We start from the raw sequence: 14354 nt of genomic DNA on the forward strand, positions 1-14354 counted from the left end.
TATATCTTGGAAACAGCAAAAAACTTCTGTCAGAATTATCCAGGATAATTTTCTTCAATATTTCATTTTCTTGTTATATATCAGAATGAAGTGAAAAGATTGAGGAGAACAACTTCACTTAGGTTTGTAATGAGCTAGAAATTTTACTGCTGTCAAAAACGGCTCCACTCCCACAAAATCTGTTCAGCTAGCAGTACAAAGGAGTCCTCAGTAACTGCACATCTAGAAACACAAAAGCAGCAAGTCCAAAATCTGCTCCAGCTTCTGTGGAGCACTTCTGGACTCCTCCATCCTTAGCACTGGGTAAAAATCTGAGTGAGAGACCCAGAAGTGCCGCCTTCTTTTGATGGGGAGATTATGGAGAAGAGACTCATTTTTGCCACCCTCTCCTACACCCAAGCCCCACTTGCAGGTACTGCTCCACTGGTGCAATTTTTTCCTGCTGAAGTACCCTTACCTCCAGTAGCAAGAAATTGAATCTGCAGCCATTCCAGGCGCTGCGGATGCGTGTTCCTCCGTGAGCCGAGGCCAGTTCCCCCCTCCCTTGCTCGACTGTGAGCAGGAGTGCGGCCGAACGGCAGCAAAGCATGACTCATTAGTGATGCAGTGTGACTGACTTTAAGGTTTCTTCACAGCGCGACCAAACCCCATAATGGTTTTCTTTCCGTCACTTAATGAAGACTGTTCGCTCGCACTCCTCATACATCATATTTGCAATGGTTCCTTCGGTGTGGTTGGTGCTTCAGTGGTAGTTTTGTAATTTATGAGACTCTTAGTGGCTTAATTATGCCGTCAGCTCCATCTGTCACTTAACTGATATGAGGAATGATGGGATGCCATTAGCCAGCTAATAGTTGCTGTAAAGAGTATTGTTTTATGCCATTAAATAGCAAGAACATAAACAGTTTTTGGTCCCCGATATCCATGCTTGCTTTGGTAATGATATTTAAGAGGCCAGTCTTGACATCTGTCCTTCTGCCTGAAAAAGTGCTGGAGGAAATAAAAGGATACTATCAGCAACAAGTCTAATTAGATTTACCATCAAGATGATGATCATTTGGCTTCATATTTTTCCATGCTGATGGAACTTCTTATTTGAATCTTGGGGCCTTCCTTGATTCTTATCTTGATCCTTCATGATCAGGGCAAAAATGTGGTGTCTTCATCCTCATGAGGTAATTACCAGGCTTGCAAAATTTGCATCTGAGCCCCTCAGGTCCTTTAGCACATCTGCCCTCTTTGCACGTCCATGAAGTATTATTCATTTAATAGATGGAGAGCTGAGGTACAGGAGACCACGAATTAGATCTGCTGGAGGACAGAGGCACTTGGTTTCCATTTTAGATGGCAAAGTTAAAAATTTAAAGCCTGTAAATCCCTCTCAATTATTGTTTAACCCTGGAGCTACCTAAAATCTAGTTTTCAACATTAAAGTTTCTGAGGCACCAACATTCCTGCTTCTGAGCTCACCAATTCAGCCCCGGCTGGACTTTGCAGCTCTGAGCCTCGCCTGAATCCCTGCACAGCTGGCAATTTTTGGCAAGGCGTTTCGCTGGTGGTCTTGGTGCTGTTGGCTGGTGGGCATTTGTGGAGGATGAGGGCATGGTAACTGGGAGGGAAAAGGAAACAAGAAGTCTGCCTTTATCAGTTCTGCTATTTTAATTGCAGACGGAACTGTCTCACCCATCCTTGTTCTTCTGCTCCAGCTCATCCCACACTTGATTTGGTTTCTGCAGGCATCACCTTCACCCCGCCTGACAGCATCCACTGCACCAAGCCAGGAGAAATCCTTCCAGTTCAGCTGTGCAGTGTTTTCAGCTTTTTCATTTCCAGAAGTTGCATGTGGAGTGCCCAGCACCAGAGCCATGAAACCCAGTGCCCAGTGGGTTCAGGAGGCAGTGTCCTGCATGCCCAATGATCCTCTTTACAACAAGTCTGTGAGACCCATTCCCAGAATACATCAGGTCCTGAAAAGAGGCAAATTGCTGAGAACACACTGTTCCAGTCCTCTTGGACAGTGCCCAGATTTCCATTAAACTGCTGTGACTCCTTGACGTGACCTACATCCTCGTAAGCTAGGGGTTAATACACGCTGGCTGCTGGTCACTCTCCCGCTCGGATAAGTAGCCATCAATCAGCAGGCGATCTGCTGTAGTCACACAGTAATAAAACTGGAGAGATTATTTGCTACTGTCATTCATAATAAATGTATCCCAAAGTGCTTTGTAGAATTAATTAATAGACAAAGGAGAGAGAAATTAAGAGCTGAATACTAGGAATAAAAGCTAAGGCTTGAAATGAGATGTGGAAGGATCTCCTGGAGTAAATGTCTGTGGTGGGGCAGCAGCATGGAGGGGGCCTGCTTGGGGGCACCATATACCACTGGGTAGCAAGGCAGAGGAAAGCAGGTGCAGGTTTGGCCTGTAAAATGTGTCATTGCCCATGTTGCTGAGGCAGTTCAGGTTGCAGCTCAGTCCAGGAGCTCAGAGGAGGCTGTAGGTCCTCCTGCCAGCCACGTTCCTGGCTGGCTGTGTATCTTTCATGGAACTTCTGCCTTCCTCTATCCCTTATCTTCCCCTCCATAACAGGCAGAGACTGCTGTATTTTGCAGGGCACCACACGGCTTCATTCATCAGTGGCCATAAAGTACATGGCAGCGTCTCAGTGAAAGGCACTCCATAAATCCTAGATTTTATGGCTTATTATTATGTATGGGAACATGCCACTTAGGGACTCCCCCTCTATAAAAATGGTGTAATGCATCAGGGTCAGCCCAAGAACACGGGCTGCCCTTGGTCAGGGTGACGAGGATGCAGTCAAGAGGGGAAAAAAGGAAAAACTTCCTATTTTAATAAGCAGCATCTATTTGCCTGCAGCCCCCTCCCACACAGTGCTGAGCACCTCGGCAGGTCACCAACATTTTCAGGTTCTGCACAATTCATGGAAGAAGTAGTTGGAGGAGAAAGTGAGCAGCTGTGTTAGTACTGCTACTGAGGGACAGGCTGCAGGTGTGCTCAACCTTTATTAGACACTGAAGAGCCCACTTGGGGGCAAACCATTTGATTGCCCTAAGTGATAGAAAAGGCTCAGTCAGGATCTCCGTCTCGCTGGGGCCGGGCAGTGGGAAAATCACCTCCGCTGGCAGTGTCAGTGCTCACCAAATGAGTCACTGTAGGATGTGACGCCTGGCCCCAGGGCAAGACACAGATTTCAGTTACTGGGACAGGCCCAGAGTTGCTGTTCATCAGTGGAGTGGTGGGTTCAGCTCTGCCTTACGCTGCTGCAAAGCCTTGAGCTGTTGTTGGGGATCCCTATGCTGGGGATAACCTTTGTGCCCAAAGCATGACCTTCATCCCCGGAGTCTGGGTGGACACCGGCCTCCAAATTGGGAGGACGTCACTTGGGGCTGGGAACAGGACAAGTCCCACAGTGCTCATCAGAGCAGCCGTGTGAGGAAGCACAGGTCCTCCAGCCCTCATTCCCCCTTTGTTAACTTGCAGCGCTATAAAACAAAATGTCAATTTTCTTTTTAAACATCTTTTATGGCAGATTTGATGCAGCTTGGCAGATTGATAGCCCTGGTGACTGACGGCTCTCATTTATCCTCGCCACACAGGTGTCAGATGTGCAGGATTCCCCGGCACAGGCAGCCCTGACAGGGAGGGAGCACTGGGAGGGGGCCGTGGACCAAGAAGGTGTTCGTGGCCCTCTCAGTCAGTCCAGGCACCGTCTGCATTACAGACTGCTGGGCTAGTTCATGATGTCTGCTTGCTATTGGGCTGAATTATCCAACGCCGTGTTAGATCCATCTCTTGCAGTCGGCAGCTAACTCTGAATGCACCCGTGCCGCCGTGGCCGAGGGGAGAACCTGGTTAAGTTAACAAGGCTGCTGGTGAACGTTGGAAGCAGACTGCACCTCAGACCTTTGGGAGAGCAGCCAGAAATGTCTCACTGTCAGGGGCAGGAGGGTGGTGGGCAGAGCTGCACAGACACATCCATCTCCACCCAGGTGCTGTGCTGTGGGTTGGTGTTGAGGGTTTGCTGTGTTTGTGTGGAGCATTTCTGTACGAGTGGGGGGATTTCATTCCTCTACAGCCTCATACATCTCTGTGGAGTTGGCAGCCCAAATAGACTCTGCAGCCCATCAGACAACACATGGGGTGAGCATCCTCCCCTTCCAACCCATCAGGACAGGAGATCAGCCAACACTGCCCGTAGGGACTGGGCACTGCTGCAGCACCCGACCTACCTCCCAGCCTTCCCCGGCATGTGTGCGCCGTCCCTTCAACTCCTCCTTTCATTTTTCCCCACATTAGTTCAAGCGGAGGAGAAGAAAGTGGGAAGCTGCAATACCAGACAAAAAGTCCCTGCAGTAGCAGGCCGTGCGGGTAGAGATGGCCCTGTCTGTTCTGCTGACTTGGTGCTTCCACTTGAGTGAGAAGGCACCATGGGAGCAGGCGGTGGGAAGGGTGGGAACAGCCATTCCATTTGTGCTGACAAGAGTAATATTAACATAACAAAGGCTAAATTTTTCAGCATCCAGTAGATAAGCTAAGAGATGCAGAAACAGCAAAGGCAGCCCCGAGTAAATAGACTCTTTTCTTCCTCTCCTCATCTGTTCTTTCCTCTTTCCCTCCCTCATTTCATTGCCAGGCTTCATAGCACCTCCAACACACTCCAGCTGTCAGCAGTGTCCAAAATAATCCAAGCAAGAGGTTTATCTGAGTTGCTGTGTTCCCCTTTCCCTGAGAGGATGCTCATGGAAAGGCAGAGCTCCTCTGAACAGGAGTACCAGCTGGAGAGCAGAAACCCACTGTACGGCCTAAATACTCCCTGCACCAGTGCTCAGGCGAAGGAGGGGGAGAAGGCGGCCGTGCAAGGGCTAGCGAGGATGGGACAAAGGCTGTTTTGGCAAGGGGGCCCAGGTTGTTGGCCAAATTGGCCAAGACTTCTTGACTGCTGCGGCACAGTCGGAGTCAAGGAGGTGATGACACCAGGACACCCTGCCAGCAGATCACTTCAGGCAAGGGTCATTGGCCCATGGGGATACAGCTTCAGACTAGGGATTCCTGCACAGGGCAGCTCCTCTTCCCGTCCGCCACGGCTATCTTTCATTGTGGTGCTTCACTCAGAGGGTGTGCTGTGTACAAGAGGTCGGATTCTGCTCCTTGCTGCAGAAAACACAGCCATGTCAATTATTCATTTAACACATTCTTTGGCAGCAGTTGCTCAATTCACTGTGAAACTGGGTGAGTGCAGAAAACAAAGGAGCTACTGTATAATTGAACTGCATCTCTTCAGTAGAACAGGCTTTAAAAATGGCACTTTCTCTGAGAAAATTCTAACACGATTTTTTTCCAATGGCTTAATTAAAAAAAAATCAAAACCTCAGCATCTTTCATTAAATACCTATCAGTGGTAAACCCTAAAGTTTCCATTTGTTGGCTTAAAAGGTTTTATCAGGTGACTGAATGTGGTCAGTGTTTGACCTCAGACACCTCAGTCAAAATACTCTCCATGTTTTGGACCACAAGTCAACATTTCCCAGGTTTGCAGACACTGTCAAAAGTTTGGTTTCATTTGCAGCCTTTCTACTGAAAAGCTGTTTCATTAGGAAAGTGTCACCCATCCTTTCCTATTAATACTAGAGACTCTCAGCGTTAATTATAGCAGCCTGTGTAGTCAGGGGAAAGCAACAGAGGTGTTGTGTGGTGTCCATACCACACAAAACTCCATTGGTTTTGGTCTTTCCTTCTTTCTTCTTTTTTAAGACAAAGTATAAATACCTACACCGCTGCCTCTTCAAAGGGGAGAGGGACAGGGTTGCCAGGTGAGAAAAACTACAAAAATATTCTATTCCTTGTTGGGCCTTTAATGAAGCATTTACAAGATCAAACACAAAGAGGTGCCCTCCCACGGCCTTCTTAAAGCTGTAATTAATTGCAAAGTAACTAGCATATAATTGCTTTCCCAAGAGCACCCCAGAGAGCAGGGCAATACCTTGACAAAGGTGCTAGAGCAAGCAAAAGTTAATTAACATTAAGAATTAAGTGGCTAATTGCATTGTTCTGACAGCGCAGCTCACCCTTCCAGTGAGGTGGCACTGGGAGAGTGTTTCATGCTGGGGCTGACCGGGGGCTGTTGCTGGCCGCATCCTTCCCTGTGGACCCAACCCACAGGGACGTGCAATGTCAGGAGATGCTGGCAGCATCGAGCGTCTGTGATGGCCCAAAGGACCATCTTGCAAATGATACTGTTCTACAGTAGATGGGCTCAGCCTCTCTTGTACTGCTGGATTTTGGTGGATTGGCCCCAGCTCTTGGCCCCATGCTGGTGTCCTCCACCTCCACAGGCAACACGGCAGAGCAGATGCTGTGGCTGCTTCTCAGCCAGCAGCAATGGTAATGTGAAGCAGTAGTGGTCAAAATAAAGAGTAGAGCACACAGCAGTCACCTCCCCACACAATAACCCTTGTGTTTCTAGAGTTTCCCAATTTCCTTGTAAGCCTTCACCTCTTCTAGGTGAATTCGGTTAGCCGGAGGGTTCAGGAGCTCCAAAACATTAAAGGATTCAGCTGCCTGCTTTTAACATGGTAGTGGTACTTCAGTCTCCCCATCTTTGGGACAGCGAGAACTGCAGTTATGAGGACCCCAGTTAAGATCCCAGGGTTGGGAACATTACACAGATGTGGTTATCACTGCTATGCTAATATCAGCTGGGGCCGGGTTAGAGCTAGAAGCAGCCCTTGAGTTCCAGAAGGCATCTGCATGGCCTTTGGAGAAGGGGCAAGGGAGTCCTTTCATGTAACACCAGCTCCAAGCACTGGCCTCCTGCGTGTGGCTGGCTGCCCCGTGGGGCAGTGAGCCGCTGTGCGGAAGATGCCGAGCCTGGGGAAGGGAGAGCAAGACTAGTCCTTGGAGGGAGCAAAGCTGTGTGTCTGGGTCACGGATGGCTCGATGGAGAGACTGGCTCGGTGTTGCAGAGGCAGACACTACCCATTCTTGTAGGCTTCTACTGTACGGAGGGGACTTTCAAGGCACCATCCATGCATTAACCTGCTTCTTCTGGCGTGTCCCCCTCGCATGCTCGGAGCAAGAGTGCACACACAGGCTGGCCACGTGCAAGGACCCATGTAACCGTCCCATCCAGCCCTCCTCTGTCTGAAGGGCAAGCTGTGGAGCAGGGGCTGGGCGGGGTTAGCTGTCAGAGGAGTTTTACTCTGGAGACATCTGTCCTTAAGATTGCCCTGACCAAAGGAGCGCTGTATCTGCAAGAGTATTTTAGCACTCCTGGAAAGCTGCTGGATAGCTGGGCAAACAGGAGATTTACCTTTCCATGCTACTGTGTTTGTCTCTGGGCAGCCCCACCTCTGCCCTCCTCTCCAGGATGTGCTTTTCCCTCTGGCGTCGCCAAGCCATGTGCCATGAGCTCAATCGATCATTTCTGTTCCACCAGACTGTGGCTGGACAGAGGGGCTCAGGGAACCAGCTGCAGGTCTCCAGCGCAACAGGCAACAAGTGGGATTGAAATTGCTTACATGTGGGCATGAAAATGTTGGAAAGGGCATCCCGCTGCAGGTACCAACAGACATTGCTTGTGGTGCCTTGTTCCAACCCTGTCACAGGCTCTGTGATGGAGGTGCAAAAGGAAAAGGGCTTGCTGGTCACGGGGACATGGTCTGGGACCATGGCTGGGGTAATCATCTACAGTTCTTGGGGAGGGCGAGAAGGGCAGCTGCCGAGACAGGATATAAGGGAGTGTGTGCTGGGAATGGTCTCCTCTCTTCCAAGTGGTTCATGCCTGGAGCTGTCCTCCCATCTCCAGGTCAGTCTGTGCCATCATGGATTGATACTGCGAGACTGGGAAATGGTTTTCCTGCTCTACCCCACCATAGGGCCCCTTGGTGGAAGGAGACTAGTGAGCAATTTAGTCCATAGCTCTTTACAGTGGAACCTGTGTGGACGTGGATGTGGTGCCAGGGCCACTCTGTTTGCTGCAGGGCTCGTGTGAATGCCCTGGCTAGGAGAAAGGTTTCACTTTCCCTGCACTGAGGTACTCTCATCTGACAGCGCCTTCTTTGGAGGCACTTTAAAAGCAAATTGAAAACCTGCATATTTGCAGAGGATTAGTGCATCACGGCCCTGGGCTGATTCACTGTGGGAGCTGTATTGTGGGGTGGGGTGGCAAGAATTTTGATTTGCACAGATTTTTATGAAATGCATTAAATGAGAGGCAGTTTGAAAGTGGTGTACCCTTTGGGGACGGACAGGAGCTAGTTGTGCATGTGTCACTTCTGGCCTGTGCTGGGCCACATTGCCAGGAGACCTGGGGGGATGTAGGGTGGGCTGGGATGAACTGTGGTCTTTGGTTGATCAAGGAAGAGCATGTGTTTCAGCTGAGGATATGTTGCCTGCTTCCTCTCCTGCCGATCCACTCAGCAGAGTTTGCATGGAGCAACTCCATGTCCATGATGGTGTCTCTTGGTTTTCTAGATAAAACAAAAGCATGAGCTAGAAGATACCTGTGCAGGTGAGAAGTTCTTGGTTGGGAGATGTTGAAAAGGAAATTCATTCTGGTGTGAAATGCAAATGACAACTCAATCAGCTCAGCACTGCAGACTATTTTCCACTGTTTGTTATATGTAAAGATGTGGAGAGACGCCCCGCAGCTCCCTTCCAGTCTGTTTCATTCCCGTTCATATTCAGGTCCCTTTGGAAGCAATAATACACTAAGCCCTGGTGCTTTTTATAGCTTGGACTTGCATTCCTGCTGCTGCAGGGACCCCACGAAGGACTGAGCGCAGTACTTCATGCCAACAGCAGTGTGATTGCGCAGCATGGCTCATAGCCCTCTCACAGCTTCACAGGGTCATGAACTGCGAGGAGAGACTGTGAAGGCTTCGTGGCTTTCCTCCCAGCTGTGAAAGGCTGAGGCAGCCCTGGCTCCACAGGATCCCAGCAAATGGAGCTTGGATGGCTCTGAGACCCACTGAGAGACATGGAGTTTTCTCCACCTAGCATGGGTGTGTAGCAGTCAAGCAGCACACTCAATGTGTGCTTCTTTGAAAGCCCTCTCCAAAATAAGTGGAGATGCCTTGCTGGGCACTGGAAAGCTCTTCATCCAAAGCTTGGAGAATTGATAGCTTCAGATCTGTGAGCAACACCGGGTTTTATTTAAGATCTTGTACGTTTGACTGAGGTTATCCTGCCCTCTCTCTCCACTCCTGCCACTCCCAACCAGACAAGTCCCTCTCTGGGGCATATCATGCCTCAGCCAGCAAAAAGGAAGGTTTTTCCAGTGTCATCTTCCTGAGCTGTCCAGTTCTTCATCCTTTCTCTTCATTTTGACCCTTCCTGCTTTTCCTCAGTGTGTCCCCTGCATTTATGTGCCTTTGGATTGGGTGACACCTCCCTCAGCTCACAGGTTCAGCCTTTAGTCTGATGGGCTCCCTCCTGTCCAGGCTTGAATCTCTCTTGCTGAGACTTCACAGTCTGGTGCTGGGTTCCTATGAATTTCCTCTTCTCCCTGTGACCAGAACACCTGAAAGCACTAACCTGGAGCATGGCTTGTCATGTTAAGCACTGTACATGCACAAAGACTACTCAAGCCTTCAAGGACTTACATTAACTCTCTCTGGGAATGCTCTTCATGGCACTAGACATGTTTTCATGGTCTGAGCATTAGCATCCATGAAGGCAAAGGTGATTGTGGAAGACACCTGGTTCTCCACTGGTGCCTTGCACCCAGCCTGCTACGTGTTTAGGTGCTGCAGGAGAGATGAGAAGCCACAGTTCCCCTTTTGGGTACCAGGAGGGGTGCTGCCATCTAAGCACAAGCCGTTTTCAGTGAAGAGGGTTTATGAGCCTATTTCTTAGATAACAGCACTTGCCTTAACCTCTCCCCTGGCTCTTCTCCCTCTGTTATGTTGCTGTTAATTCTGGGGATATTTCTTCATCTCCTGACAGTCCAAATGCAGCAGCGAAGGTAATAAACAGAACATTAGCTGTGCTTTGTCAGAGTGAACAAGGCTTCCCTGATAAAGAGTCGCCAGGGCCCGACAAGAGGAGTTGCTCTCCTGGGCAACATCTTCACTGTGTACGGCTCCGAGTCATTTCCTCCCGCTCAGGAGCCGCGCTTGCCTCCCTAATGCTGGGTGAAATAGTGATGGCCTTGTTCCTCTGGCTTGCTGTGGCAGGGGAAGAACAGACCAAGGCTGTGGCAGGGGCCCTGTTTGGCTCTGGCAGAGGAGGAGGAGGAGATAGAGGAAGAAGAAGAGGAAAAAGTGAGAAAGGAGAAAGCTCTCTCTCAGCAAGCCCGAGAGAGCCCTGAGTTGCCATAGTGATAGCTGGGATGCCCAAATTGGTCAGAGTTGGTCCTCAGCTTGCTGGGAAGAGATGATGCAAGAGGCTCCATCAGTCAAGTCAAGGACTTGGTGTGGTTTACTACCAGCCCTCAGGTTACTTTTCAGTGACCATCCCCAGGAAAGTCTCCAGGGGTGCAGTGGAGTTCAATTCCCACTGGATGATTTTGAAGACATCCCTTTAGCTGAGTCCCCAAAAAGGAACAGTCAGGTCTGTGCTGAGCTGAGCTATCTCCCTGCACCGACAAACCCTCACCCCCTTGGTGCCCTGACCCCCAGGTGGGTACAAGGAGCCTGACAGGGGTAGCAAGGCATTAAAATTTGACTCATTGGTGGGAGAGCCCAATGTTGAAGCCTGTGTCCCAGTCTTGCTCAGCTGCCCCTATAAATCCACACTTGTTTGTCTGAGCTGGGGAGATGGAGTGGTTGGATAGGATGGCAGCCACTGTGCTCCTCGCTGTGCCCTTGGAGGCAGAAAGCAGTGGGTGGGTGTTGCAAGAAAATCACCACGTGGCACGATTCTGCCTGTGCTGCCAGAAACCAGGTGTCTGCCCTCAGACTGAGACAACTGTCTGACCCCCTGCCCTTCCTCTTCCTGAACATCCTCTCTGAGCATACTTTTGCCCTTACCATCTCCCAGCCACATCTTAACTGCCACCAGCGAGTTAATACTGAAACGAGGATAATAAAGTGCATCAGGCGGGGAAGGGAGAGGAGGCTGCTTGTTCATTTGGCCTTTCTCATTCCTGTTTGTGTTTGGGTGTATGTGAAATATCTGCCCAAAGGAGCCTAATGTAGCAGAACGCTGGAAATGCTTTCAGGCTGTTAGGTAGCTGCCCGACATGGCATTACCCCAACAGCTAATTAAACTGGTGCCCATCCCAAAGTGATGAGTTTGCAGGGAGGCTGCGAATCTGAAAGAGATTGATGTTGCATGGCTTATCAATTTTCAATCTCAACACAGCAAGATATTTATCAGGCTGCAGAGAACAAACACTTGTAATATTAAAAGGGGGAAGACTTTAATGGAATCCATTGCAGATCACCAATTTCTGTTCCCCTGGGCTCATTCCTTTCCTCTTCTTTCAGTTGTTTTTTTTTTTTTTTTTAAATCTTATTTTCTTTTTTTTAGCATACAATAGTCAATGAGGGAAGGAGGTTTTCATTTAAAATGCTGGCTCCCTTCAACTCCCCCACCCTCTTTCCCTTCCTAAAGGTTTATGCATTTATTTGGATAAAAGGTTTTAAACAATAAAGAACTGTCTGCAGTAATTTGTGAAGATAATAGATTATCCTGGGAGGAGGCCTAGGTTGAAAAATTTCCTACTGCAGAATTCAGTCCTTGTCATTTAGTTATTTTATTAGGAAAGAAAAAGAAGGAGGGCAAGAGAGTAGGAGAGGGAAGAATACAATTACTGGGCTGAATTATTTGCTGGAGTAAATCCTCCTGTTTTTATTGAGCAGAGTCTGAATCTGGTCCTTTCATACACTTGCGCTCAGGTCAGGGCCGTGCAATAAGTACTGAGGGCTGCCAGGTAATTTTACCAAAGTCACCTCAGTGGGAAATAGCATGATGGCTCCATCCCCAGGAAGTCAATTGGATACGGTCCTGGATGAAAAATACTCTACAGCTTTCTCCAAGGAGGCCTAGAGAAAAATTGCTTGATCTCCAGGAGCAACCCCTGGCATGGGATCTAGGCAAGGTCAAGCTAAAATTCATCAGTAGTTCAGAGCTGGACCCGAGTTTGCTATTTAAGAGCTCAGCTTTAGATTATAGGTGTATTCGTAAGTGCTCATTAGTACACATGAAGAGATATTGTAATGAATACAGGCTGGCTAAATCACTAATCAATAGCTAAAGGGTTTAGCTGATTCTTTTCAGCCACAGCTTATAACTGCCTTCAACACCTTCCACTGACGGTTTTAATAAACACATGCTGCTCCTGTCTAGGACATGCGTCTAAGATTGACTAATCACTTATAAACAACTTGTAAATGGATGGTTAATGAGAACTGCATGAATAATTGCTTTTTCATTTTACTGCCTAACCAGAAAAAATGCAGAATGAGATTTCTTTTTTGGAGTGGCCCAAAATAGAAAGTTTTTCAGCTTTTTTCTTGCCATAAAGGAGCTCATGCATGCAAGCCCTCTCCACCTTACAAAGCCTTGAGATGAAATATAAGAGTCTATATAGTCCAAAATAAAACAGATTTCCGTTTCTTTTGTTTTACACTAATTTTCCTCACTTTTGAAAGTATTTTAAAAATTAAGTTGAGGCAAATGTAATCTTAGAATAGTGTTTTGAATTGAAATGGTTTTATTTTCCTGCTCTGGGAATAAAAGATGTTTTTGAAACCCAGTGTGAAAATCTTCTGGCATAGGGGAAAAAAAGCCTTTTCTATCATTTATTAAAGATGGCTGAAAGAATCTCAGATCACTGCATTCTTCAAACACTCTTTTCATTTCTCCTGCACTAGAAGATGATATGATTGTGTGGTGGGCTGACCCAGGCTGGACGCCAGGTGCTCACCAAGCCGCTCTATCACTCCCCTCCTCAGCTGAAGAGGGGAGAGAAAATGTAATGAAAGGCTCGTGGGTTGAGATGAGGGCAGGGAGAGATCACTCACCAGTTACCGTCACGGGCAAAACAGACTTGACTTGGGGAAATCGGTTCAATTTTTTACCAATCAAATCACAGTAGGATAATGAGAAATAAAAACTAAATCTTAAAACACCTTCCCCCCACCCCTCCCTTCTTCCTAGGCTCAGCTTCACTCCAAATTTCTCTCCCTCCTTCCCCCCAGCGGTGCAGGGGGATGGGAAATGGGGATTGTGATCAGTTCATCACCCGTTGTTTCTGCCGCTCCTTCCTCCTCAGGGGGAGGACTCCTCACACTCTTCCCCTGCTCCAGCATGGGCTCCCTTCCACAGGAGACAGTCCTCCACGAGCTTTCTCCAACATGAGTCCTTCCCACGGGCTGCAGCTCTTCCCAAACTGCTCCAGCGTGGGTCCCTGCCGCGGGGTGCAGTCCCTCAGGCACAGACTGCTCCAGTGAGGGTCCCCCGCGAGGTCACCAGTCCTGCCAGCGAACCTGCCCCAGCGTGGGCTCCTCTCTCCACGGGGCCACGGGTCCTGCCAGGAGCCTGCTGCAGTGTGGGCTTCCCGTGGGGTCACAGCCTCCTTCAGGCATCCCCCTGCTCCAGCATGGGGTCCTCCCCAGGCTGCCGATGGGCATCTGCTCCCCCGGTGACCTCCATGGGTGCAGGGCACAGCTACCTCACCATGGTCTTCACCACTGGCCACAGGTAAATCTCTGCTCTGGTGCCCGGAGCATCTCCTCCCCTCCTTCTTCACTGACCTTGGTCTCTGCAGAGTTGTTCCTCTCACATATTCTCGCTCCCCTCTTCGGCTGTGGTTGTGCAACTTCTTTTCCCCCTCTTAAATACGTTATCCCAGAGGTGCTATCACCATCGCTGGTTGTCCTGGCCTTGGCCAGCGGTGGGTCTGTCTTGGAGCCAGCTGGCATTGGCTCCATCAGACATAGGAGAAGCTTCTAGCAGCTTCTCACAGAAGGCACCCCTGTAGCACCCCCTCTACCAAAATGTTGCCATGCAAACCCAATACAGATTGTAACCCACATAAGAGGACTGACCTCCAAGAATATATACTTGTGGGCAATTTGACACTTCCATGGGCTTTCTGGACTTAGCGGGTTGGTTGCTGTCTCCTTTCACAGATAGTTCCACCTCAGGAACTTGGAAGGTGGTGCAGATTGAATGCAAAAAAGATCTGGATCCTGTTAATTTGCACTTGCTCAAACTTCTGTGAGGATGTTTTATTATTTTTTAATGGCAAATTTGGCTTTGGCTTATAAAAGCAATCCCTAATTGAGCAAAAGACATTCAAGAAGCTTCAAATGTCCTAAAACAGACTAGTTCACCCCAGGTTATAAGCTCATTTTACATTAAATCAGATTTTCTTTGTAAATGAGA

Source organism: Strix aluco, chromosome 19 (assembly GCF_031877795.1).
Source record: "Strix aluco isolate bStrAlu1 chromosome 19, bStrAlu1.hap1, whole genome shotgun sequence".
Classification (NCBI taxonomy): domain Eukaryota; kingdom Metazoa; phylum Chordata; class Aves; order Strigiformes; family Strigidae; genus Strix; species Strix aluco.